Genomic DNA, 27,676 nt, shown 5'->3' with positions numbered 1-27,676 from the left:
TGTCAGCAGCAGCAAGTACCCCAGACTGTTGTGAACTGGGGTGACTGGTGCTTCCCAGACCAAGGCTTCCCGCAGGTATTCCCCACTTCAGAATCCACCGTTAACTTACCTCTAGACATACTGAACCAGATCCTTCCACATGACCACGAAGAAAACAGTACAGGCTGAAACTCCAACTGAAAATCAACCTCAAGCATTTGTATCCGAATCAAACGCACGTATTATAGAAAGGTCCAGGATAGCTTTCAGATGGTCTGGGTGGCTTACCAACTGGCCAAAAGTTCAAGCAGGGCACCGTGTCTCGATTCTCAGTTGATGGAGACTGAACTCTCAAATTTGCTCTGATGTTTGCTACTGGTTTCCTACAAATATCTGTTTATCCTCGCGGGCTAATCAGCACCTCAGAAAATGATCCAAGTGCCCACTTCATATCAAAGATTAGAAAGAATTGTACCTTTTAGCTATTTGAGGGTGGTCAAAGAAACTCACAAGTTGTTTTGGTGCTCGAACCGAACTCAATGGCGGAGTGAATCAAACTCGGCCTGATGCAGTCTTCTGACATAGGGATCACACTCACCATCTCAGGCCTGTATTGGTCTCCAATCAGTGTTTGATGAATAGAACTTAGTAGCCACAGGCTTATTTTTTTTTTTCAGCATAGGGCTAATTTTAAAAATTGTGTCTTCTGGTACATATCTGCCCTTCTTTATCTTATTAGGACTACATTTTTAAATAAGTCAGAAAAACACTATTTATGGATAAATTTCCAGCCATATTCTTTTTCTTCCAGCATTCGCAAATGCACCAAAACATATTAGAGAAAAGAGATAAAGGATCCGGTATGGCCTGGGGATCCCTGTTTGCCTAGCATGTGCAAGGCCCCAAGTTTGATCCTTGGCACCACAGGATCGCAGAAACAGCAGTGTAATTCAATGGGAGGGCCACACCCTGTCTGCAGATCCCATGGCCACATCTTTTCAAGTAAATACATATCTGACTTTACACTGAGGGCGGGGAGAGGGGGGAGATCAACCTACCTTGTCTTGACATGTCCCGCCTCTCCAACTGCTCTATTTACCATCCTGAAACTAAAGCCGAAGGCCACACGGGATCTGAACCTCTAACCTACGACGGACACCACCTTGTCTTCACAGAGGCCATTAGTGTATTAGAAACACAACGGAGGGCTGCTGGTTGGGCAAAGTCATTTTTCCTTTGACATTTAATTATCAGTAGAAAAGTATTTCTGTTTTAATACCCACATTCTGGCATATAATTACTGTAATAAAGTCTCCTTCTTCCCTTTGGGCGACTGCTGCCAGTACCATGAAATCATGGCAATGGTTGTAAAAATAAGGGAGGTCACAGCCCTCCACACACACACATACACACACCCACTCCACAGCTGATATTAAATAGCTTTAGTGGGAAAATGGAGACCTTTAAACTCTCTACCAAACTCAATGCATTCTGCATTTAACTTCTTCTTTAAAACAGTTAGTGGTGGAAGAATTCAAAAACTGCATATGACCACGGGGGGGGGGGGAGAAGGCGCTTACACTTAATTAGCTACTGAGCCCAACTTGGACGAAGCACAATAACAACCATTTCTTTGTGCTAACTATCTTTAATGCTATGCATTACATGCATTGGCCTGCCGGCTGCCCAGCCTGCTCCAGCTCTCAATTGCTTCAGTCTTCGCCTCTGGCAAAGGGCAACATTGTGGAAAGTCTCCATTTTGACATTTTGCCACTTTGGCAGAGAGAACTCGTAACAGCACGAGTACCCTCTGAACCTCTTCGCTGCGGTCTCCTGCCTGAGACACGGTTGACATCCAAGCGTGTCGAGTTCTAGAGGGATCGCCACCGTATGCCTCGGACAGCGCTCCAGGTTCTCATTCGTCCTCTCTAGCATGAGCTAGTGAGATATTTTAATCCGATCACTTTCAGCTATCCCCTTATATAATTCTCCTGCTTTCAACCAAGACCCAAGTCAAGCTAATTCAGAATCATAAAAAGGACAGGCAGGCCTCTGAGGGAATAGCTTGGCCATTTTTTTTAATCCTCTATTTCATTATGTAATGAAAATATCCTTAAGAAAGTATCTGGCTTAAAACGTAAGCTGGAGTTGCTCTATTAAAATCGACCTCAGCAAAGATGTTGCTTGAGAGCCAGGAGGCCAAGATTTCTTTTGCACTTTGGAATGGGAATCGGTGAAGTCCGTTGTTTTATAACACAGCACAAAAGCAAGTAGACTCCAGAAAGCAAGATACATACGGATGAGAACAAAGCACTGGGGTGCATTTAACATAAAAAAGACTCAAGGACACCATCTTGCTCTTAGCTCCTGGCCTCCCTTGTGGAATACTGTTTATAGAAGAAAATGGACGCCCCACTTGGGAACCAGCAAAGAGTGAGCTTAAGTGTCCCTAGCTTTTAACCTCCCAGTAACTGTACACATGTGCTCCAGCATGTATGGATATGAATGTTTGGTGACAATACTAGTCTATAATGACACCAAATCAGAAGTGACCTAAATGTCTACTGAGGGCACAATGGATCAACACATTGCATTGTGGTAAAATCCACAACAGAGAACCATACAGCAAGGAAATTATTAATAAACAGCATGTCAAGTGAAAAAGGAAAGTAAGACGTGGGGAAACACAGGAAATGTTATAGCAAGAGGGGAGTAAGTAGCAATCACCAGCATTGTTTAGAAATGCCCACATAAAGAGTAAAAACCTGTAAGGAAATCAAGGAAACAATTAGCACAGAGTCTGAAGCGATTGGAGGGCCGGGGATAAAGAAGTCATAATTTAGATTCCAGCTTACGAAATAGAGGACTCTTCTAGGATCTTAGCAATCTTTGGTTATTGTCTTTTAACTTTTTTCCATTTAAATGTTTGACCCTTTATTTTACAATTTCAAAACTAAACAACAACAAACCCAAAAGTCACTCCCAAAGAGCAAAAGTTTGAACAAAAGCCCTGCTTTTGTTAATGACAAGGCCCTGAAAGGCATGGAGATTAGGAGGGTTGCCCATCTGTCCTGTGCCCAGATGGCATCTGTGGCTCAGGGGTGTGGCTGTCCTGTACTTAGACACTGGCGCTTGGAGACGCCACACCAAATAGAAGTTCTGTTGCTATTGCCGTGCCCACAAGAGTTCAGCCTGCTGGTACCCAACCAAGTGGCCCCTGACCTTTCAAGCTTTTCCATCCCTCTCCTCACGGTAAGGGCTCTCCTACTTTGGAGGGAATAGTAAAGGAGTTGTCTCTCTTCCACAGTGACCGATTTAGGAACTCTAAATTCTGGAATCTCCAAGGCCTGTCATTGTTCTATCAGGTTTTTCTGTGCTGTGTGCAAACTGGCTCACACGTCCTTGTGCCTCACTCCTTCAGTAAAACCCACCCCCTCTCCAGGTTCTCCCAACTCTGTTCTGCAGTCGGGGATCTTGGCCCAGGCTCACCAGACAGACCTTATGCGACACCCACATCTACCTGTGAATGCACATCCTCAGTCGTACCCTTTCTGATGCATTCCACCTGACTTGCCAACACCATGTAGCCAGGATATACTATTTCACTGACACCCTGGAGCCTATCGTATTCTGTAATAGTCGCTAAGCTCTGTGCACATTTTTAAAATCAACCTTCCCATGAAGAGAACAAAGCATGAGGGTCAGTTATAGGCTTGCCCTTCCGCCACTGGAGAAGTCTCTTTGTGAACTCTCTCCCTTGGGATGTCTAACTTATGTCATTATTGTAATCGAGTCTCTAAAGCATTTTATCTTCGTTAAGAAAAAAGAAAAAGAAAAAGAAAAGAAAAACAGTTGCTGAGAAACACAGAGCCGGACATTATTCAGAAAATAAAATTATGTTGAGAAATTTCCCATACGCAGAAGGCCCTGAATTTAATCCCCAGCGTCGCAACAGTGGATGAGCAAACGATTCCCGTACAATCGTTTGGAGAGGCATCACATGGGGATAAGAAGGAAGAAGACACAGGGGTGCTTCACCACTTCCTCCAAGTAAGTGGCATTCTCAGACTTTTGAAAACATAAAAGGAACTGAATTAAAAACAAGAAACCTGGAACTGAAAAGATAAGACCTAGAGAAATAAATGAAAGAGTAACAGCAAAAATCTAAGGACCTGGGTTGGGGATTTAGCTCAGAGGTAGAGCGCTTGCCTAGCAAGCGCAAGGCCCTGGGTTTGGTCCCCAGCTCCGAAAAAAAGAAAAGAAAAAAAAATTTAAGGACCTGGCAAGCATTCGTTGCTTGTTATAGGCAGTTACCCAGCAAGAGCTCAATTTGCACTTAAAACAGCTGTCTGTACACTGGCCACTGCAGGGGCTATGAAGCCCAGCTCATGCCCTACCAGTCAGAGCAACTGACAGGGAAAGAAGGGAGGAAGGGAGGGAGGGAGGGAGGGGGAGGGTAAAACCAAAGGATAAGGTCAAGGGACCAATAACACCACTGTTGCTTGATAAAGTTTCAATTCTCTACTTCACTAATATCATACACTGTGTGTGTGTGTGTGTGTGTGTGTGTGTGTGACCTTAAAGTAAGTTAAACCACTTAAATTGACAAATTCCCAATTCTAGGCACAAGAAAACTCCCTTCAAATGGTCAGTCAGGGTCATCCAAACAACATAGACCATTGCTGTAACCCACCATTGCCTCTCCAGGATCGGGGGTAGACCCCTACTGCTGAAAACATCATATACTTGGGATTTAGAATTACAGTGTTTTGATCTGGATTGACCTAAAGGCCTTTTTCCTGCAGTCTAGCCTCCACGGTCCCAAAAAATATTGTGCAAGCTGCCAAGGGAAGAAAGTAATTAAACAGTCCGACCCAGCTGCCACATCTCCGAATCATAGCAATGACCAGCACCGCAAGATATGCACAAAGGTATAATAAGTTGTAATCATGTGTCAGTGGCAACCAACAGCTGTCACATTGGACTTAAGGACCACTCAACAGGAGGGAAATCATGCCTAGTCTCAGAAACCTAGCCAGCTTCCCAGTGCTAAAGAACATAGACCTCAGAAAAAGTGTGCCTGCATACATGTGAACATACATACACACATGCATGCATACCACATACATATACACATGCATATGTATATATATATATAATTATATATGTATTTGCAAGATATATAGAGAATATATATAGATTATAGATATATAGATTATATAGATATATAGATATATATTTCCAGGATGAGAAATTTCAGTTCTTACAGGGTAAAGGTAGGAAACTGAAGCGAGTGGGAATTCTGAGATAGGTATCCTGAAAATTAAAACCCACGGTAGTCCCCATCACCCAGCAGAGGTGACGCTCAGAAGAGACGAGCAAACACAGTTATAGGCAACTAAAGCATACTATGTATGAAAACCCGAGACAGGGTGTGGTTTAAATATGTTTGGACCAGGGAGTGGCACTATTAGGAAGTATGGCCTTGTTGGAGTAGGTGTGGCCTTGTTAGAGGAAGTGTGTCACTATGGGTGTGGGCTTTAAGATCCTCATCCTAGCTGCCTAGAAGCCATTCTTCTTTTAGCGGTCAACGAATGAAGATGTAGAACCCTCAGCTCCTCCTGCACCATGCCTGCTGGATGCTGCCATGCTTCCCACTTTGATGGTAATGGACTGACCCTCTGAACCTGTAAGCCAGCCCCAATTAAATGTTGTCCTCATCAGACTTGCCATGGTCATGGTGTCTGTTTACAGCAGTAAAACCCTAACTAAGACACAGGGACAATTTGATGTTAGACTCATGGACAGCTTCTCTTCAGATAAACTTGTTATCACTCTCAAGACACCATCTACATGTAGTTTTCTACCCAAGAGTAACAAAGAAATGGTGCCATTTCTAGTGGAACTAGCCTCTGGAAAGGGAGGAGACTTCTGTCAAGTGCACAGTAAGAGTTCCAATTTCCCACCCTGTCTGTAGGACAGTATTAACAAAACCTCCAAAGACACCTGAGCCCTCAGCTGTGGAGGTGATGTCATCATTAGGCAAAGCAAAGGAGGTGGCAGACTATTTTCCTGTCAGGAAAACAACGGAAAACAACCCTGGGCACAAAGACGAGACTTCCTTCCTGCTGGCCACTTCTAACAGGGTGAATTCATTTGGTTAGATTTCCAGACAATACTAAGTTTTACAAAGCATGCCTAGGAAGTTCGATCTCTCGTCTTTTTGCAGTCATCCTTCATTGGACTACTTAAGCCCTGCAGTTCCTGTGAGATGATCCTGACTTTGATTTTCTAGGACCTTATGTGTGCATCATTCACGCAGACCCTGTTCACAGAGCAACTCATAGAGACCTCTGCCTCTGACATGCATACAGTGCCTCACTGCCCAGGCTCTAAGGTCATTGTCTAAGGTAGGGTTTTTGTTGCTGTGATGAAACACCATGACCAAAAAAGAAAGTTGGGGAGGAAGGGGTTTCTTTAGCGGACACTTCCAGATCAGTCAGTCTTCATCATTGAAGGAAGCCAGACTAGGACAAACAGGTCAGGATCCTGGAAGCAGGAGCTGGTGCAGAGGCCATGGAGGGTGCTGCTTACTGGCTTGCTTCCCCTGGCTTGCTCAGCCTGCTTTCTCATAAAACCCAGTACCACCAAGCCAGAGATGGCCCCATCCATAATGGGCTGGACCCTCCCCCATAAATCACTAATTAAGAAAATGCCTTAGAGCTGCATCTTATCTCAATTAAGGTTCCCTCCTTCAGACAACTGGTTTGTGTGTCAAGTTGACATAAGTAAGACCAGCCAGCACAGTCAAGCAAAACAGAAACTTTTGTTACACTTCCTTATCCACTTCCTATCACAGTGCTCATAGTAGGCGCTCAGACCTACTATGCTCCATACTGCCCTTCCTCCGTAGTTTCCTCACCCAGAGATAAACCCTGTCATAGCAGACACAGTGACTGGGTTTGTTACTTTGGTATATTCTCCCTTTCTGTTTTGCTTCAGCAAACAGTAGACAGACACTGAAAATACCCTCAGGCCAGTGAGTGTCTACTTAATTAAAAATGATCACTTTCAAAACCAGAAGCCAGGTCAAGTCACCATAAACTTTGTCATCACAGGAAGGTAACAAGGACACAACCACCGTTTCTGATGTCAAGGGCAAATCTGCAGAGCAAACACGGGCAGTAGATGGTTGCTTCTCAGACCAAGTGGAGCTCAGTTCATGAAGCACCCCACAGTATCAGTCTTTATCACTCTTGTATAATAATGTGACAGCAGACTCCTAAAAAAAACCTGTTTTATCTAGAAACAAAGTACTGGACTAGTTGTTTTAGTTGTACTGGAAAGACTGGGGCTAAAATTAGAATGTCAGGCTCGATAACTAACAACGTAGAAACCTTGTAATTATGTATTATCATCTGACCCCAAATGTATATAGCCATTGATCAGAGCTAACTGTGGCTATACTTGGTAGTCCCATAGTCCACTTCATCGCCTTTGCCCTTTATCCGGGAATTCTGATTATTGAACATCCATGCTTTACCTGGAGTGAGGGGACATAAGCCAAACGTCAGAACAGCTCACTAAGCAAACATTTAGCAGCATCTACCTGGGCTTTGTGGGGCAGTAACTTCTCTCCTCCTGGGGGTCCAACTCCTTGTCAGTTCACTCTAACCAAAACAGTTGTATAATACCAACCTGCTGTCTAGTTACTGAATCAGCCATTTTTTTTAATACTATGCCAACTCATGATGTAGGAAAATGGCTGAACTCTAAACTTAGAATTAAATCTTGACTCTTCATGCCCATCCCTGACTTCCAGCAATCACATTCCTGATGTTTCCAAAAGATGTTAGTGACATTTCTTAAAAAGAAAGGGCACTCAGGTTGCTCATTCCCTAGTCAGATCCTCTGGGTTCAGTACCCTACCCAGCAAACTGTAGGGAAATGGCTATTCTATGTTAAACATAGCAAAAGTTATCAGAAACAGCTTGATTTACTTCTAATCTAGGATTGTGCCAATAGCATCCACCCATCGCCAGGATGACTCAAGAAGTTTAACTAGGGAGCCTCACGCCCTACCTCAGGGCAGTTCTTTAGAACACATAGGGACATGATCTCTAGAAGGAATGTCATCAACAACAAATTCGGAACAGGCTCCTGAGAAAGGTAAGAACGAAATATAATAAACATCATTTTTTTTCTACACTCTACCAAAGTCATACATGAGTGGAGGGGGAAAAAATGAATGCTACTTCCGTGTCACCAGGGAAGGTCACTCATACCTTCCTACGCTGACGTCTTAGCCCAAGCTTGTTTGGGACTTTGACCAAACCATTTAGACAGCAGTGACTTCCCCAAATGTTCCTCTGGTATATTACTCTGGGGAAGCCAAATCTGTTAGCTTCTTATCACTGCCACAGAGCTGAGTACTCTGCCTGGTTGGGACAGTCCACGCCAACATCTTCAAGAAGCTTTTAGTAACCCTTCCCAGATGGCAAAAGCTTAGGGTGGTCAAGAGTTAATGATTGCCCCAAGGAGGATACCTCCTCAAAATGCAAATGTTCGAACCTAACACTCAACGTGATAGACTGAGAGGTGGAGCTGTTAAAGGAGTGATTGAGTGCTAAGAGCACAGCCCTCAGGAAGGGGATTGTGTCAGATAATCAGCCCGAGGAAGCCAGGCAGAGTAGGCCATGAAGGTAATTACAGCACTGGGACTGGGGTAGGAATCCCATCGTAAGCTTGAGAGAGCTTGGACTTCATCATGAGTTTAAGGCTTTCTAGGGCTGCATAGGGAAAGCGTGGAGGGAGGGTAAGGAAATGGACCAGGGGAGGGAAAAGGTAAGGAAGGGAAAAGAAAGAAGAAAAGGGAAAGAAAAGGAAAAAAGAAACCCCAGGACACACCCTTGTCCCTTTTCAACTGAAGGAACCAGCCCCCACAAGATACCCAATCTGCTGGTACAGCCATCTGTGACTTTCTACCTTCCAGAGAGGGAAACAATATATGTCCATTGTCCGTTGATTTTGTAGTCTAAGGTATTGTGTTACAGCATCCCACAGGGACTAAGATAAGTATCTTGCTAAGACGTATGGTAGGGAAATGTAATATAATCAGAATTCAGATCTGACACAGGCCAATAGATCTACCCAGAACACCAGATTGCCTCTGCTATGTAAATCACACACAAGGAATCTAACAGGAGCTCGGCGAGTTCCAGGGGACTCTAAGGGGACACCGTTGGTCCCTATCGCATCCTCTCACAGCCTTCTGAGTTCTTTTAGCAGGCCGTTCTATGCATCGCAGGTTGATTTTATACTTTCCTGCCTCCGTGACAATGTTAAATACATAGGGGTCCAGATAGCACATGTTCTAGGCATTTTGAAAGTCTTCTATCAAAGGTGAAGTGGTAGACAAGGAAATGTCCAGCCGTCATCTGACAATAGACAACTGTGAAGATAGCATATATGCTTCTCTAAAGCTCTGCTAAGCCCGGAGTCTGTTGCCAATAGCATCAGCCCGGATAACAAACCACTCCTATACGGGCTGTGTCCATACACCATACACCCCATTCCATCATTCATGCTTCTGGGAAGAAGTGGAGTAACAATCAAAGCAAAGCAAACGAACATCAACATTGTAAGACGCTGGATGCTTGATGCCTGGGACTCACTCACAGTCCTCTGAGCTCCGGAGAGCTGCCGTTCTCCATTTTCAGCATATACAGCTCTACTCCACACCTGCTACTGTCCTTGGTGGGGCTGAGGAAGAGTGTCCTACACTCCAGAAAAGCCTCTTAGATCTACCCTTCTCCCTAGACAGCCCTGGCCCACAGAACCTTTCAGACCAGTATTCTGCTTTCTCTTCCTCCAGGTCAGTGACCACTCTGTGACTCTTCTCCAATCAGATTTAGACTCTTTAACATACAGACAGGCAAAGGGACATGAAAGACTCCTTTCTTTCTCAGACGTAAATATTGTGTATCTGCCTGCGTACTGTCTTATTTTATGCCCAGGGAGATACTGGTCCATTCCTAAGAGGGCAAAATGTGCAACAAGAGCCTTCCAAATCCTGAGCCATAATTCCTCCAGTTGGCCTGGACATCCCGAAGGTCAATATTTTTTCACCCCTGGCCTCATCTAAAAAGTCAAACCTATAGACTCATCTCTTTCTGAGACTACCAAGGGCCTGATTCCACACTAATCAGTATCAATGTTCCATGCACATCTCCTCTCCCCAAAATTCACTTCCTGTCTGTTAGCAGCCACGGTGCCCAGAGAATCCCACTTTTCTGTAGAACCTGGGGCAACCTGTGGTACTAAAGGAAACCTCGGGGAAGTGCCATGGTTCTACATTAGCAACAGGTCCATAAAATATAAAATAGCAAGACCAGGGAACCAGGCAGACCCTTGAGCATCAGCAAAGAAAGTGAAGAGGGCAGACCATTTTGAAGGCCTTCAATGTCTAGCCTGATCATAGAACAGGCCGGAGGCCCATTCCAGAATAGTTATAATCTGAGTGACAGACAAAGAGGTAATGGCTCAGTGGTTAAGAACACTGACTGCCCTTCCAGAGGTCCTGAGTTCAATTCCCAGCAACCACATGGTGACTCATAACCATCTCTAATGGGATCTGATGCCCTCTTCTGGTGTGTCTGAAGACATTGACAGTGTACTCTCATATATAAAATAAATAAATAAACAAATAAAAATAAAAAAGAGGTAAAAAATAATGGGGAAGCAGGTGCAGGATCGAGTAACAGTGTGGGAGACTGGGTATATGGCAGTAAACTGCTTGGATTAAACCCTGGCTCTGAGTCATGTCCGGGATAAGAAGAGAAAAAAAAGACAATCTAATCTCCAAGCCTCGGTTTCCTCGTTCATGGAGTGGGGACAGTATTTCACCACTCAGAGGTCCATTCTGAAATGTGCATAGCATCTGTCACCCAGTCAGATGTTGGCAGGATTAGTCCAAGATGGAGGCTGTTAGGCCCAGGTAGACACATCCACGGGAAACAGGGCAGGGAAAGAGCAGTTACCAGACAGAGCCGGCTGGGACTGCAGCGCCCGTCTGAGAACCTGTGGCTGGGAATGCTCTGTCCTAGCTGTTTTGTAAAAGCAATGTCATTTTCCAAGCCCTGTCCAGCCTGAGCAGCCGGGGGCCTTAGCTGCAAAAGTTCAAGGAAGGCAGCGTGGCTCACTGGATCAGCCTGGCTCGAGTTCAAAGACAATTATTTCTCCACGTTTCCCTCCCAGAGGAGCCTCACCCTCGAAAATTATTTCTTTTTTTAAAAACGAACCTTAGTACTTCCTACTTAAAATTTCAGGCTGCTACCGCTCTTCCGTCTCTTATTTTACTAAGTATCCCCCAAACCTTCCTTCTAGACCCTTGAAACAGGCAGCCCACAAAGGCTTTCTTCCTCCCTCCTTCTCTCTGTCTGCCTCCCAGAGCCATTCTCCGCCCTCCCCACCCTCCTCCAACAGCCGGGGGTCCTATAATCTTCCAACTCTATCATATAAAGCCTTCATTCAGGATCCTCATACATATTTTCATGTTAATAACACCCACCCTTCTCCCTGGAAAGTTCCCATTAGCGGTGCCTTAAGTGCTCAGCATACAGCGAGGTTTCACATTAACCTTTTAACACAGCACCTTCTGTCCCAGCTCCTCAGACCGCTGTCATTAAGGAGGACAGCATGCCTTTTCCGTACTCTAAAAAACAAAACTGGCAAGAGACAAATAAGAACACTTCTCTATACATGCCTGTTTCTGAATTCCCTGGGTGCCCCCTGCCCCAACCCTTGGGAGGCTAACAAAGCCCTTGGTTGGATCGCTTGCCTGGTGAGACTGCTCCTGGTTTTCCCCATAGCGGAGAGAAATCTATGGTCTGCTTAATCTATGTTCTGCTTCTAACACACATAGAGCTACTCTCTTTCAGGATAGAGATGAAATATTTACCCCCCAACCCCCAGCCATCTCACAACCCAAGGAGAGGCCAACCAAGGACACACAAGGAAGCCATCTAAGAGCACCGTGCAGCTGAAGACCAGCAGGCCCAAGGACTAGAGAAGGCAGAAGAGAGGGTAGCAACCCACCAGCAGAAATGTCCCCACCCATGCTGCTGTGAGCTAGTCTATGCTCCTTCTCTCCAACAAGGAACTACGGGGACAATCTGAGCATCCGTCTGTGGTCAGCTGCACTCCCTGACTAACCAGTACTAGAAGGCCATTTCCCTTTGATAGAGATACTAATTCACAGGGTATTCCTAAAACCAGAAGGAATCTCAAGAATTATCTCTCCAACTGCCTCATCTTATAGATAAAGAAACTGAGGTCTTGAGAAATAAATGTACCCAGGCAGAGGAGGGAGATCGTCAGAGCTGGACAGAAACTGCTCTCTCTGCACTTTTCTCATATACCACACTAGTCTGTGAGTGCCTTCGATGTGGTTATTTACAGAATGCATATTTGCAAATGCTTATTTATTTTTATTTTGCATGTGTGGGTGTTTTGCCTGAAGGTATGTCTGTGTAGCATGTGCATTCAGTGCCTAAAGAGACTGGAAGACAGAATCAAACCCCTGGGGCAGGCATTATAGATGGTTGTGAGCTGTCATGTGAGGGCTGGAAATCAAGTCAGGGTCCTCTGGAAGATCAGTGAGTGTTCTTTACCACTGAACCATTTCTCTGTTCCAGATAGTGTTTTTTTAAAAAAACTAATCATGATCAAGAACTGAAAGGGAATGGTGTTGGCTTTTTCTTTCTTTAGAGAAAATAGTTATTTACAAGTCTTTTTAGAAGTAACCTACATACCTGAATTGTTTCGGACAATAAGAAAGTGTTTCAGAAAAGAAGTTATTTGGCTGGGGTGGCGGGTGGGTTAAAGTCGGGTGGTATAGAAAAGCCTAAGGTAGGAGATTTAGGTATTAGGGGTTGAACACCAGATCAAGCAGAGAAGAATGAGGCTGAAGAGAACACACATAAAAGAGGCTTGGCAATGAGAAAGCATGACAGACAAGAGACTGGGATACCTGGGGAGGTACACTGAATGATGAAGTACACGAGTTCTTAATGCTACTGACTTTCTACTAAGGACACGGAGATAATGACCTCTATTAACAGGTGACTTGCACATTTTCTCATCAGTCACCATAAAACCATATCATACGCTGTTGTTTTGGACATTTCACAACTGAGAAATTAGGGCTCAGAGACACTGTTTATGGACAAACCTAAAAATGAATGAAAGTAAAGGATGTAATTCGAGAATAACATCAGGACTCATCCAATGATCCAATGCACAACTTCTTTTCCAATAGAATAACAGGACGTAGAGCTTTAACTAGAGAGCTACATTGAAAACTCTGTTTTTGGCTTGTCATATTGATGCGTCTAACATCACAAGCCAGAAACGCTCTAGTCTCCTCACCTCGCTCTAGGTCTTACATTCTCATCTTTAAGAACTACAAGAGCTTAAACTTTCGTGCAGTTCCAATCAAATCAAAATGATCTGGGAGGCCCTTTAATGAGCCCACATGATGAGACAGGCTCATGCCCCAGTTCCAAGGCTAGACTATGAGAGTCTTCAATGAGATTCTAGATTCTAGAAACTAAAATGTATGCTTCCCACTTGATTTGAACTGGAATTTAGATTCATTTTCAAAAATGATAGGAAATATCTCAACTCAATTTCTTCATTCCCATCTACTTATTAAGTAAAATATTTCCAGTATAATTCAGCTCTGCCTTAGTTATTTTTCTATGGCTGTGTAAAGACACCATGACCAAAGCAACTTATTTTTAAAAAAGCAATTAATTAGGAGCTTGCTTACAATTCCACAGGGTGAATCATGACCATCATGGCTAGGAGCATGGCAGCAGGCAGGCAGGCATGGCACAGTGGCAGTAGCGAAGAGTTTATATATTAAGACAACAACCGGAGTCAGAAAAAGAAAGATCTAACTGAAAATGGCATGTTCTCCTGAAACCTCAAAGCCCACTCCGAGTGACACACCTCCTCCAACAAGGCCACAGCCTCTAATCCTTCCCAAACAATTCCACCAACTGTGTAAGGAGCTTTCACACATGTGAGCCTAGGAAGGACAGTCTCATTCAAACCACCACAAGTTCCAAAAGTCCAGACAGCGTCTTTCTTAAATAATGTATCATTAGATATACCATTTGAGGAATTAACAATGAACTGATTAAAAGTTCAAATTCTCTTGCGAATGTTGTTCATTCCAGGGGAAATGATTAGATATATAACAGCTCCTCTAAGGGGGTATATTTTGCTTTCTATTATGATTACAGCTCAAATGGAAATTAATCTCTTCCTACAGATGATTCCAAAGCTCTGCATACCTTAAGAAACCACAATATTGAAATAGCTAATGCCAATTTGCAAGTTCTAAGATGACAAGAATTGAGCTGTTTCCAGAAGATTTTAATAGATTCGATTGATCCCAATATATTGTTTATGATTTTTAAACAACAGCGAAAGGACATGAGGAGATTGGAGAGGACAAGAAAAATCTCAAATTGCCAAAAAAGGAGTTTCCTCAGCAAGATTATTTTTGTCAAGTTTTTTTTTCCCCCCTCCAAACCGGAACTCACATTTTACTCAAAAGAAATGATAAACAACCCGTTCTAAAGTGTTATTTTTAGATGTTTTTAATTTGCCGTGTCTAATACACAACTTAAACTGTTTCCATGGAGGGCGTGACAGTGTCGAAAACAAACCTGTTCCTGTTCCCTTTAAGGTGGGTGGATCAAAGACAGGCTAGGCAGATAAGAGGGCTGCAGAGGCTGTGGGGTTCCGGCCCCTCAGACAAGGAAAAAGAAACCTCTGGGAATCCTGGCCAAGAAGAATTTCTGGCCTAATACTCCGAAACATTGTTGGTAAATGCTGCCTGAGGTTTGCTACATTTTACATCTCTGTCTTCAAAGCCCACAGAAGCAAAAGCTGCCCGGGCAAGGTTTTGAAACCCAAGTTGCATTTATTCTTGGCCAAGCCTAGCAGTCCAGTTCCTGAGATGAGGATGGGGAGAGCCAAACTGTTGAAATGGCTTAACATGATTTCCCCATCACTCAAACTCCTTAGCGAAGAAGTTTAAAAGCAATTTTCCAACCGGGTGGGGTGTCACATGCCTATAGTCTTGGCACTTAGGAGGCTGGGGCAGCAGGATGGGTGCAAGTTCAAGGCCACCCTGGTCTACATCGCGAGCTCCATGCCAGCCTGGAATTTGTTGCAACGCCCTGTTTCACAAGACACCCCCACATGCCCCCCCCAAAAAGGAGTTTTTAAAAATATAGGTTTGAAATAAAACTAAAATGCTTTGTGTTTTCACAGCAAAGGCCTAAGCACACTCATTGTGGATACTGAACCCTAGGCTTTTCGTTTGTTGGTGAGTAACTAATGGAGGTGGAGTGCCCCTTTCACAGTGGTGGTAGCCAACATACACAACCAAGGTATTAAAGCATCCACGAGAGACAGATCACAGGCTTCCGTAGCACAGAAGAGCTTCGAAGTTGATTTAACGTTCCTGCTTGTTTGCTTAGCTTTTATGATAGTGCCCTCATAAATCTGAGCTGACCTTGACTTCTCATAATACAACTAGAGATAACCATTCTGAGATCTTTGCTACGGCCCCGGGGTGATCCACATCGCCACCTGCATCCCACACCCACCACCAGTCCCTGGGCTGCCTTCCTGTCTGAGAAATAGAAATGGAAAGTTATCAGAGGTAAAAATCAAAGCTAAGAGAAAGAACTAAGTAATCTTTGGGGTTTTAAACCTTTACATTGCTGTACACAGAGCAGGTGTGTGGTTTGAGTGAGAATGGCCTCCATGTTGAATTCTTGGTCCCCAGTGGGTGAAACTCTTTGGGAAGGATTAGGAGGTGTGGCCTTGTTGGAGGAGCTATGTCACTGGGGGCAAGTGGGAGGGGCAAGGGGGTGAACAAAGTGAGCGGCTGAGCTTTGAGACTTCAAAAGCTCAAGAAATTCCCAGTTAGCTCTCTGCTTCGTGCTTCTGGATCAAGGTGGATCCTACTTCAGATCTGAAACTCCCTTCTTTTTTTCCCTTCAGTGGGTTAGTCTTTAACCTCCTCTCTCCTTCCCCTACCCCCCTTCCTCCAAAAAATGTTATGTACATCTTTATGTTGTACATATGTATAACTCGTTACCTAAATTTTGGAGGGGGGTGTTTTTCACTCAAACCAACTACTTTTTTAACTTCAAGGGATATATTTGTCAAGGGAAGCTCATCCCCAATGACAACCATTATCACTTTCTAGAATTAAATCAAGCAAATACATAGCCATCAAACTTTTAAAATCTGTATCTCTCGGGGGGGGGGGGGAAACAAACACTGGGCTGGAAGAAGTCTTGAAAATTTGTGAACTGAAATGATGCATGACCCTAACCTCACTGGACACATAGTTCTGTAGAAAGTGGGGTGGGAACGAATTGAAAATTACAGGACAGACACCATATCAGGAGCTGGGAGAACATGAGAGCTCTTTATGGAGGGAACATGACATGAAACCACATGATTCTATAAAAATACCACTCTTCCAGGGAGAGCTGTATTTATTTTGGTCCTCTCTCACGCTATCCTGTTTGTCACCCATAATTCTCCACAGCCTTGGTGTGTGAGCACATCCTCCAAGGAAAGAGGTGACACCGTAACCTGAGGACTTTCTCTTCTCGGGTGAGATGCCTATCAGCTTGGCCTCAGACAAAGGAACTGGAGGGATCTGCCACGGTATAAAGGTCTCTCAAAAGTTCACACACTGAAATCCCACTCCCCATCCCCCACCACCAAGGTACAGGGAAGTTGGCTAGTTGGGTCACTTTTACAACAGAGGCAGAGCCTCCTAGAAGGTGCCCTCTGAGACAGTGAGGAATAGCATACTCTGGCCTGTGTTCCAAAACGCATAGATCCAGACTAGGAAAGCAATAGGTGGTCTTACCTCCTCATTGTCAGAAAGGAAAATAGAGGCCTGGAGAGAAGGGGAGACATTCTAGAACTCACTGAGTTGTACCTAGCAGAGTCTAAGCCCAGATCTCTCAACCCATGGTCCGGTTCTTAAGGGCAGGATGGGCTGAGACACTGGCAGAGGACAAGAGTGCTAATGTACATCTGAAATCTCAGCCCTTGGCACACTGAGGAAGGAGGATCCCATGTTGGGGGCCATGTACATTGTAAGTTTACAACCAACTCAGGCTACAAACCTGTCTGAGAAGGAAACATCGCTTTCTGAGGACAAGCAACTTCCTCCCCCTTCTGAGTCTCCTTCACAGCCCATAGGTACCTCCCCTGGAATTCATGTTGGAAACCTAATCTCAAAGTCACATGCTAATATCAAATGAAACCTTTGGGAGGTAATGAAGGTTAAGTGAGGTCACCCTGTAGGTGTCGCCACACCAGGCCCTGGTTCAGTGAGAGAACTTCCTGCAAAATGCTTGCTTCCTATGAAATAGAGAAATGCTTCCATTTTCAGTCATGGGGCTTCCTGTGAAAATAATTCCTTTGCTTTTGGTGAGTCAGGGGAAGGGGATTTGAAAGCCATTCTCGTTGCACTTGCCTATGATATTTTAGAAGATAGATAGATAGATAGAGAGTTTTATATATCAGAGAAGAGGAAAGTTGAAATAGATTGCTTTTTGAAGAAAGAAGGCAAGAAATGCATATCACTAGATTTAACATAATTAAAAGAGAAATGGGAATGGTCAAGCAAGTCTGCAATGCTGATTCCTCCCTTGTGTCATCTGGACGTTTGATTTCATGATTGACTTTGAATTCATTATAGAAACCACAGACAAGGAAACTGATGGCAAAAAAAAAAAAAAAAAAAAAAACCAAAAAACAAAAAAAAACAAAAACAAAAACAAAAAAACCTCTCCATTAACACTTGGAGTTATGTCTTAAAGATGAACTAGAATTAACTAGAATTAGAAAATTCTCATTTTTTTTTCATGCATGTTAGCATCAGAAGCCTCCTCAGAACAGAGCAGAGGAGCCTCTCCGCGCCCTTGGGACTTGTCTTTCCCAAGCATTTTCAGGTGCCCAACTCAGAGCAGCAGCAAACCCCTGCCTGCCTGTGTGCATCAAAATTACTCTTGGTGGCCTTTCCATGGTCCTCAGCAGGGCTCCCCGGCTGGACCCCACCTAGCAAGCAGGTTTAATGTTGCCTGTTTATTTATTTTTTCTTAGCTCAATTGTGTCTCTATATTTGAAGATAAAAGATTTCCTCTCGAAATCTGACTTTCTGGCAGCCCGCACAGAGACCTGGACGGATGGGAGGTGAGGTCAGGAAAGAGAGCAAGAGAGAGCGCTGTGCAGATATGGCGGCTCCGGCTGGGAATGCTGAGAAGGCCGAAGGAGAAAGACCTTGGTTCCACATCTTGGGTACCAATAACACAGACCTGCCCAGCTCTCACGCTTCGGAAACGAGCAAACTAAAAGGAACATGTGTCCCTGTAAAGCGGTTTTCGAGTTGAACATATTCGCTTTTATCCCCACAATTGGGCAATGTCCCGCTCTTCAGTAGCTTCCCACTTGCTTGTGAGTCCTCAGCCGTGGACGCCCACTAAGAGATCCCTGGGGCATGAGAAAACAAGTCTGAAGCTCATGAGAAATCTACGAATATTCAAATAAGCAAATAATGTGTCTTTCTTTTTTTTTTTAATTTATTTATTACATGTGAGCACACTGTAGCTGTCTTCAGACACACCAGAAGAGGGCATCAGATCTCATTACAGATGCTTGTGAGCCTCCATGTGGTTGCTGGGATTTGAACTCAGGACCTCTGTAAGAGCAGTCAGTGCTCTTAACCACTGAGCCATCTCTGCAGTCAATAAGCAGCTAATGAAGATACACAATAAATCTGGTTTCCTGACTTTCTCGAAGAGTAAGAAGATTAACTCAAACCTTGTGCATGCATAGTTTATCTGTGGTTGAGTTCTGAATCTGTCTGTGCCTGCTTATCCCTCCTTCTAAAGCTAAATTTCCCTTAAGAATTACCTGCCATACCGGTTCTCGAAACTCACCCAAAGAGAATATTAAAATTCAGACTCCAGGGCCCCACCCTCGAGGAGGCCAATGGGATTGCATTTCCAGTTTCCCCGATGATGCTCAGCTGCCCATCTTAGGACCACCTCGAGAGCTGCCCTACACCACAGAGCAGGGCCCCGATTATAAATGATAACGTGCTTGCTGTCTTGAGGTCAAGAGCTTTGAACGCACCTTAGGAAAGCTGCAGCTTACTAACTCCTAACGTTACAGCCCTTGCTGGTCTCCTACTACATCTCTAGCTGTGCTGGACTGACAAGGAAAACAGTACAAACACCGGTTTCCGTGAACTGTTATCAACACTGAATGAAGACACTGAGTCCATGGAGTAAGTGCTCAGACGATGCTGGCATTGCTCTCACACATCCGTCCCAACCCCATCACTTTGAAGTCAGGGTCTTCTTTTCATTTCTCCCTTAGGAGCCCACCATGATCGTGAGCTGTGCCCCATAACAGGTAACGTTCCCTGAAGGAAAAAATAAAGGCACAACTGAATATATATTCAAATGTCACAGATCAAATACGGCAGGCAAGCTTGGGCTACAGTTAAAACAGCCTTTTAAACCCAGCATAAAGCCACATTAAAGTTTGGTCATTCCTCTCTCAGAGTATAAACTCAGAGGTGATTGGTAAATATGGTGATTCCCCGGTGGGATATTAATAGGCAGCCTTTATGCACACTTACCAGATGCCAGGCACTGTTTCCTGCATTCTGTGTCTATAAAGACCTAGAATACAGTCTGTTAATGATAAACCTCAGATTGATACAACGGTTAGTTAGGAAATTGTATACGACTGCTCTGATAGAGAACCAAAACAACGGTGACTTCTGTGCACAAAGGTATTTTCTCTCGGGAAAGAAGGAAGAAAGGAAAGAAGGGAGGAAGGCACAGAAGGAGAGAGGGAAGGAGGGAGGGAGGGAGGGAGGGAGGGAGGGAGGGAGGGAGGGAGGGAGGGAGGGAGGGAGGGACAGAGGGAGGGCAGGAAACCTTAAAGTAGGCAGGTCAAGGCTTGGTGCTTGCATGACTCAGCACGGTTTGTAAGGCCTAAGGTCTCTTCTACCTCTGTGCTACAAGCTCCACAGAGGGTTTATCTGAAAACTGCCTCAGAACCCAGCAGGCTTACACGGAGCGCTGCCCTACTATCCGTTCTACAGCCAGTGTAGCGAAACTGAGCGGCGAAGACAGTATCAGCCCACCCTCACCCCCTCAGTCTAAGAAGCTTTCCTGGAAGTCCCACAGAACACTCTAATCAGCCAGAGCCTGGTCCCAGGGCCACGCCCGGCTCAAGAGAAATGTGAGCTTTGAGCTGATCTCCTGGCCGCCCTAGAAATCAGCTTCTGTTAGTTAGAAAGAGGGGAGAGACTTAGCTGTCTCTAGCTCTGTCCCAGCTCCCGGGCAGTCTTCCTTCTGGGCTCCCCGGTGAACGGCCGGCTGGACCACAAGTTATGCATATGTTAAGCCAGCTTCTGAGGGTGCACGTTTCAACTCCTCCGTTTTTCCTATCACATATTCTGTTGGGGTAAAACATGAAATGTCAGCACGGCTCAGCTTTGGAGAAAGCAGCTGGGCTGGCAGCAGGGCCACACGCTGAGCAGATGCTTAGTGTAAAATTGGATCTCACACGCTGTGATGATGCTGGCGGTAGCGTTAAAAATAAACGTCTCCCCCACACTCTCTGCGTAGTGATTATAGTACTCAGCCCTCAGAGCAAAGGGGGTGGTGAGCACCAGCAGAGGAGAATGAGCACAGGATGACACCTCCTTCAAGGGACTCTGGTGGCATGCTCTCTCCTGCTCTTTCTCTTTTCCAGCTTCACGCATGCTTGCTGGAACACCGCAGCCTTTTTTTTTTTTTTTTTAACCTGCTTTCCTAAGCTGAAGAGTAAGGCGCTTGTGTGCGAATCTCCAACGACGGCTTTCCCAGTGGGCATGCTCCAAGCCATCAGCTAACTGGATCTCGGATCCTAGAGACTCAGAAACAAACAAAAAACTCCTTTACAGAAAAAAGAGCTTAGAAAGGGCTGAGTTCTGAAGCGATAGGGTCTCTGCGTCCTTTGTGTCCCTAGATGGTTTCCCAGCAAGGTTTCAGGTTCTGCAGTGAGCTTTTGTAATTACAACAGAGAGACAGTCACCTTTAGAACGGGTAGCTGCAGCACCCTCACACTGGGCTGTATGAAAGCCGGTGGCTTCACCCGGAGCCTCGCACTGCAGCCAGGGTTGCGGGAGGGGGCGGTGGAGTGGAAGGGTGGAGTTGCACAAAACTGGGTCCTGTTGGAGAGAGGCAGCCGGGCAGGACATTACACCTGTGTGAAACTGATTTCTTCTTTCTCGAAGGAAACTCCACAGGCACACTCCCAATTCAGCGGATGGGAAAAGTCACTGTTGGGTGGATTTAGGTGGGGAAGCTTTGAGCCAGGGGAGTAGATTGTGTAGGGCAATTTGTAGGGGTCAGGGATAAGGACAGACTGTATAGACTATTGGGTGAATCGACTCCGCCACGGCTTAAACTGTTCTGTGATTTCCCTTTATGTGATTTGTTGGAGCAGAAGAAACTGGGGGGTGAAGGTGGGGGCTGTCTTAATCCAGACACCCTGGAAACTGTTGGTCCCTGTCCGACGTGCTCTCCTGTCTTATTAAACCAGAAATTCTTTTCAATTGCTTTTCAGAGTTGGCTTTTTTTTTTTTTTTTTTTTGGTTCTTTTTTTCGGAGCTGGGGACCGAACCCAGGGCCTTGCGCTCTACCACTGAGCTAAATCCCCAGCCCCCAGAGTTGGCTTTTCGGTTTTTGTTTGTTTACTGTTTTTTGGTTTTAGACAAGGTCTTACACTTCACAGGCTAGCCTCAAATGACTTTGGACTTCCGATCCCCCTGCCTCCACCTCCTTGAGTGCTGGAATTGTCGGAATGTCACAGGAGACTCTCATTCCTGGGGATCAAACTCAGGGCTTTATGCATTTAAAGCAAGCCATCTGCTGAGATAGTCCCCAGCCCTGGGAATAATTAGCCCATTACATTCGAGTTTTGCATAGAATGATATCCTATCTAATAAATGCCACTTTAAAAAAAAGAGTCCCATTATGATAAAAAAGTCACCTTTTAAACTGAGCATCTGGCAGCAGAAGGACCATGCAGGTGTGGTTCAGAGAGTGTATGTTAATGGCCCCCCCTCCCCTCCGCCGCCCCCCCCCCCCCGCTGCCATTATGTGGAGTGGACGGAATTGTGTAGGAAAGACAAGGAATGGTTTGAATTTGGGACAGTTGAGAGAGCTTAGCCGACGGGAGACATGGAAGGGTGCATAGAAGGGTAGAGGAGATCCGCTGAAGTACAAGCAAGCCGGCAGCGTGTGTAGGATTGGTCCTCTCCGCTCTCGACAGTGGATGTGGTGTGACTAACAGCCTGAGTTCCTGCCTCAACCTCCCTCAATAACGGACTGTAACCTAGACTTCTAAGACAAACAAGCCCTTGCACATCCGATGCCGACGTTTAACAGGATTATTTTATCACCAGTAAGAGAAGAGTGACCTTCCGATCTAGCTAGAAAAACAAGACTGTATCCAACAGTCTTGCTTGTGATGACTAAGGATTGCCACACAGGAAAGTCAAGGTACTTCTGAAACCTACCTACTGTCTTTCTAAGACTCTGCTTTACTCCCTCCAAAGAATCTATAATGGCATAATAATAATAATAATAATAATAGATAGTAATGAATAAGCAGAAGGGTTCGGGGCAGAGAAGAACCCCCAAAGATTCAGGCAACCCACTCTAGATAAAAATAAAAATGTTCATGACTCCATGTATTCCACATCAATCAGATAGTGTGTGTATGTGTGTGGGTGTGTCATATGTGTATGTGTCTGGGTGTGTCATGTTTGCTGTCTTGTTTTGCTGGTTGCTCCCAAATATACCACTTGTTTTGGCAGTGGTGGTGATAGTGGTTGTGGTGGTGGTGGTGGTGGTGGTGGTGGTGGTACTGTGTGTGTGTGTGTGTGTGTGTGTGTGTGTGTGTGTGTGTGTGTGTGCTTGTGTCTATGTGTGTGTCTATGTGTGTGTGCACGCGCATACCCATGTCTATGTGCGTGTGTAAGCTGGTGGTTAACTTCAGTCCCATTTCTCAAGTCCCTTGTTTTGTTTTGAGATATGGTCTCGAATCAGCCTGGAACCTGACAAATAGATTGGGCTCGCTAGCCAGCAAACCCCAAGGTTCTGCCTGCCTGTGAGGCCTCCCCAGCACTGGTATTACAAGCTAGCACTACCACTCCCAAAGATTTCATGTGGATTCTAAGGGATTGAACTGGGGTCTCCAGGCTTGTAAGAGAATAACTTTATCAACCAAACTGTCACCCCAGTCAAGGACTCCAGGTTTTAAAATGGAGTTAAAGGGACTCTTAAGTGTTATGAAGACTAGGAAAAAAAAGAACTCGGGGAGGCAGTTGGGGACCCAGAAATCCTCTACGGCATTACATTCTGCACCTAAAGCACAGTTACCAAGCTAGAATATGAGTAATACTCCCTACTACACATGCAAGCAAGCCTGTGTTACAAAAGAGCATTTAAGTGTCAAACCTTCATCTCATTTTTTTGGTAGTCTTCTTTGTAAGATGTTGTGCACATCTGAAGGGGGAAAGCACAGTCCAAGAAAACCGGGGGTGGTTAAGATCCAAGAATAAAGTTATTGTCATTGAGCACAAATGGGTGGTTCTTTGGAACAAGCTTTCCTTCACTGTATAATAATTCATTATTCACTAAGGGTAGAGTAGAACGTTGCTGTTCTGGAATGCATTGCATAGATGACTCCAAGAGTTGGTGTCCGCATGCTTCTAGCCATAAACGGTTGCAGATGGGTTCTTAGAGTTCTGGAGACTGCATGCCGAAGAGAAATGACTTGCCTCGTCTTTCATTCTTTGTATAGTTGCAGGAGTTTGAAACTCACTAGTGCTTGGCTCTCCTACAGCAGACTTTGACCTAAAGGCCTGTGTATTTGTATCATACCGGAATCTTGACTCGATCCAAACAGAAGGGTGAACTTAGTACATGGTTCTTCAAATCATGCATCACTTTTGCAAATAGCTGACATGAGTCCACGGTATATCTCTCTCGTTCCAGTGCATGCTATAGCCTGTGCGCATTCCGCTCCAATGTGTGTTCTATTCCATGCATGTTCTACCCCATGCATGTTAATTCCCATGCATGCTCTAGTCCATGAGTTTCCCATTATGCCTCCTTCCTTGCATCTTCCATTCAGAGCATGTTCCAACTGCGTGCATGTTCATGCATCTTCCAGATCGTGGGATCTATCCCCGGGCATGTTTTTCCCAAGGCTTTTTTTCCTTTTTTTTTTTTTTTTTTTTTTTTTTTTTTTTTTTTTGATATACCATCCAGAAGAAAGCTTCTTTTCTAGAAATAGAAGCAGCCATGGAATCAAATATTTTCTCCAAGCTCCTACAACAGAGATGCCAAAGATTGATATAATTGAACAAAAGACATCTAGAAACAAATCCAGACATAGCTGACAGCGGATTTCAAAGGGATCCAGAGTTGACCTTGTGCAGGTTGCTGAGAAGACAACATCCTTAAGCTCTGGGAGGAGGTAACTGATAGGTCAGTAATCTTCAAATGCTTGTCCTCAGCCTCTCCCAACAATAAAAACGCTGCTCCACCTTCCCTCCTGTTCTAGTCCTTTAGTCTGTGAAGTACGGCAGCACAAGCAAAGGACCTGAGTTCGGATCTCCAGAACCCCCATGGAGCTAGGTGCTGGGCATGGTGGGGTGGATCAGCAGGTAAAGGTACTTGCTACAGAGTTGGACCTGACTTTTATCTCCAGGACTCACATGGTAGCAGGAGAGAATCTACTCCTGCAAGTTGTTCTGACTTCCGTTCACAAGCTGTGGCATGCACTTACACACACACACACAGAGAAGGAATGAATGGGTGAATAAAAAAAATGAATAATGCAATTTTTTTAAAAAGGGTCATAGTAGTGCATACCTGTAATCCCAACTCTCCTTGGCAAGACAAAGGTGGAGATGGGAAAATTCCCAGAAGCTTGTTGGCTTACCCTGGCATACATAGCAGTAAACAACAAGAGGCTTGCCTCAAACAAGTTAAGAAATGACATCTTGAATGCACTCATACATACATATACATAGTCACATACAAACACCATACACACACACACGTACACACACATTTGGTCATTCTTCTGCCTCTCCTCCATGATGGAATGGCTTCTAACTCACTGGCCTACCTCTCACACTATCTTACTCTGTCTGGCCCTCCTCTTCTTTCCCCAGCTCACACACTTGTCCCAGATCTCCTTGTGTCCCTTTCCTGACTAAAAGTTTGGGAGGTTCCGCTGCTTGTAGAGAAAAATCCAAGAGTGTAGGCATAACACATCAGACCCTCCATCAAAGCCAGCTCACACTCCCTCCCACCTCTAGTTCCCTGCCCCATGCACCCCTGCCCGACTTCAGCCACAGTCTGCCACCCATTTACTTCTGCGTGCCTCCCAGGATACAAACCCTCCTCTGTCTCAGCCTGCTTCGTTTCTATTCCTCGTTCAGGAGTCCCCTCGGGCATCTTTCTCAAACCTCTCCCCAGTCCCACCCAGAACGCCCAGTGTCTCTACTTTAGTGTGCATATTTTAAGTATTCCGTGTTTTACCATCTCTTCTCAGCCCCTACAGCTCCCAGAGTGTAAGAGCCAGCTCTTCAGTATCCATGCTCGCACCTCTGCATATCCAATCTGCCTTGCTGTAAACAACACTCCTCAAGGAAGCTGTGAGGTGGCACAATGGGTGCTTAAGGTAGCTGCTGGATGGAGTACTGGGCCTTCTACTACTGCAGCTCAAGTCAGAGAAGCAGAGGCCAGCAGCTTTGAGCACAAATATGTCAGTGGCAGGCCCTTATGTCTGTATAGCCCGGACACTTCAGAGTCAGAGAACACTCAACGACCCTGACCCGGCCTTTCAAACAGGCCTCAGAAGGTCACTGCTGTTCATTCTCCACTGATGTGAGCAAAAGATGTCACACTCGGCTTGGGATTGCTGCTACCTTAGCAAAACCTAAGTATATAAGTAACAATAACATTATCAAATGTTTATTTTATGTCAACTACTGAACTAGAGCTTTGTGTTTCTCATTTATTCTTCTTAAACATTCTGTAGGCGTACACCACCACTGGCATTTGGATTTGCCAGGTAAGGCATGTGGGGCGTGTCACTATGCACCGCTTTCCTTAGATCTCCTCCCATACTCGAGCCTACATCAATGCATGCACCTGCACCTGCACCTGCACCTGCACCTGCACCTGCACCTGCACCTGCACCTGCACCTGCACCTGCACCTGCACCTGCACCTGCACCTGCACCTGCACCTGTTGGTCTTCAGCTGGCCCCCAATACCAGAGCCAATGTGCCGATAGTATGTTTGATAGAAAGTGCTGGAGAATTAACACCCTCCAGATGCATCCTGCAACCCCTACCTGAGGGGCTTACCCTGAACCGTATCAGTTCTGGGGAATGGTTCACATTGCCTTCCAATGTTCCCTGGTGGGGCTAAGCTCTGGCTGCACACTGTGTTTTGAGTGTTAACATATTCCTTTTTAGACTGCCTTCCCAGGCCCAGCCATCGCCTGTGTTTCCTGGGATACCTCACAGGATCTGAACTATGAAAGTCATCTCTGGGCCTACTTCTGCAGAACCTAACACAGACAATGAGTTTCAAGGACGAAAGATCGAGCCCTGCCAGTACCCCATTCTGGGGCCCACATTCTCCTCCGCTTCCCAAACTATGACCTTACCAAGAAGTGCCTGCTGCAGAAAAGACAGTCACCCTCCCTTCTGTACCCAAAAGTGTGCACCCCACCGAGGTCTCTCCACTTCCTTCCTTTAATGGTTGCAAGCATGCTTTCATGCTGTTATTCCAGGGTCGGGGGTGCCCATCTTGCTCTAAATTTTCCACTTAAAATTAAACACATGAAAACTTTTTCTGCTTCAAAACTTTCATATTTCATCCGTCTGTTTCCTAACCCTGTGTCATTACAAAAGTAGAGAATTCTGACCATAGTGCTGTAAGCCATTGGCTTTTAATCTTACTTTAATAAACAAAAATCTTGGAACCATTTCTACGGTCAAAGCAGCATCTACATACACAAAACGTTGAATTGGCAAACGTGGATCTTCACTAATCTTATCAGTTTGGAAATGTACAGGGTAATTACCTTAATAAGATCAGGACACTAGGAACATCTACTCTGCGCTCGATAATAAAACACATTAATATTCTCTTCCAGAGTGTTTCAAGACTTTTAACCCATCTCTAAAAGTGTTTACCTCTGCTCCAGCTGCTTCTCTGTCACCTTCTATGTCAGACACAGACAAAAGCCCAAGGCATTGTACATTAATTACATTCAGCAAACATTACCCAAGGTAAGTCATTCCACAGTGAGACAATTAGAGCACGCTACGGATGAAGTTAAGGTTCGTGGACAGCTGTGTGGGAGCATCCCCAGGTCACCACATAGTAGATGCAAAATGCCATCGTGCTTTCTGGGTCATAACAGTAGTCACATGACCACTTCCACAGCAGTCACTGGGTGGACTAGTATAACTGATTCAATCATTA

The 27,676-nt window shown here is 45.0% G+C and overlaps 2 long non-coding RNA genes across 2 annotated transcripts in view; one reads left to right on the top strand and one right to left on the bottom strand.

Moving 5' to 3' along the window:
* Positions 1 to 13,412, bottom strand: part of LOC134485837 (uncharacterized) — a 39,659-nt gene extending 26,247 nt beyond the window's left edge. The window contains exon 1 of the long non-coding RNA XR_010064080.1: positions 110 to 13,412. This is a non-coding gene — a long non-coding RNA (uncharacterized LOC134485837). The remainder of the gene's footprint in view (positions 1 to 109) is intronic.
* A 6,340-nt stretch (positions 13,413 to 19,752) lies between these two features.
* Positions 19,753 to 27,390, top strand: LOC102554057 (uncharacterized). The gene is made up of 3 exons (XR_005500644.2): positions 19,753 to 19,894; positions 23,965 to 24,138; positions 26,659 to 27,390. It is a non-coding gene; the product is annotated as an uncharacterized LOC102554057 (long non-coding RNA).
* Positions 27,391 to 27,676: the final 286 nt, after the last annotated feature.

Source organism: Rattus norvegicus, chromosome 2, assembly GCF_036323735.1.
Source record: "Rattus norvegicus strain BN/NHsdMcwi chromosome 2, GRCr8, whole genome shotgun sequence".
Classification (NCBI taxonomy): Eukaryota; Metazoa; Chordata; class Mammalia; order Rodentia; family Muridae; genus Rattus; species Rattus norvegicus.
The sequence above is the reverse complement of the archived record's forward strand: the minus strand, read 5'-3'. Positions and strand labels throughout refer to the sequence as shown.